At 40.4% G+C, this 567-nt stretch overlaps 1 pseudogene; it reads left to right on the top strand.

Annotated features, from left to right (window-relative positions):
• Positions 1 to 249: 249 nt before the first annotated feature.
• The window catches only part of LOC101570657, a 194264-nt pseudogene continuing 193946 nt past the window's right edge, over positions 250 to 567 (top strand).

Here is a 567-nt window from a genome sequence, read left to right as displayed (position 1 = left end):
TCTACAACTGTAATATCAAGTACTTCTCTAAATAAAATTTATATAAGCATAGTTACTCATAGAGCTCTTATAGGAGACAAAATTAGAAGTTCTAGTAGTTGCAGTAAAAGGCCTCTGGGGTTTTTCTCATGATACTGCCCTTCTTATACAGAGGCCCGGCTTCACAGGCTTGCAATCTGTGCTGCAGCACACAGCTCTGCTTTGTTGTACTATATTATCAAGTTAACTACTTAATACCCCTTTTAAGGCATGGATGGTTTGAGGTCATGCATAGAAGTAGATTTTGCGGAGGGAGACCTACAGGTAAAGTAACATGGCAGCAACTATCAGCTGACAATCAGTATGAACCATTCAAAGTCTCCACACTTAGAGATGTGAACCACAGTTCACATTAAGTTCCAGCTCTAGCCAAAGCTTAGCTTGTGAGGTCATGTTTCCCCTATCCAGAAAGAGTGCAGAAGTACAATGACCATGGCTCACGTTACTGGGGATCAGGTTAATCTTTCTTCACTTCTGCAATAATTTTACTCAAAGCAGTTGGTTTCCTAAGTCTTGATAACTTGTGCC

This window comes from Octodon degus, unplaced genomic scaffold (assembly GCF_000260255.1).
Source record: "Octodon degus isolate 3935 unplaced genomic scaffold, OctDeg1.0 scaffold00047, whole genome shotgun sequence".
Lineage (NCBI taxonomy): Eukaryota > Metazoa > Chordata > Mammalia > Rodentia > Octodontidae > Octodon > Octodon degus.
The sequence above is the reverse complement of the archived record's forward strand: the minus strand, read 5'-3'. Positions and strand labels throughout refer to the sequence as shown.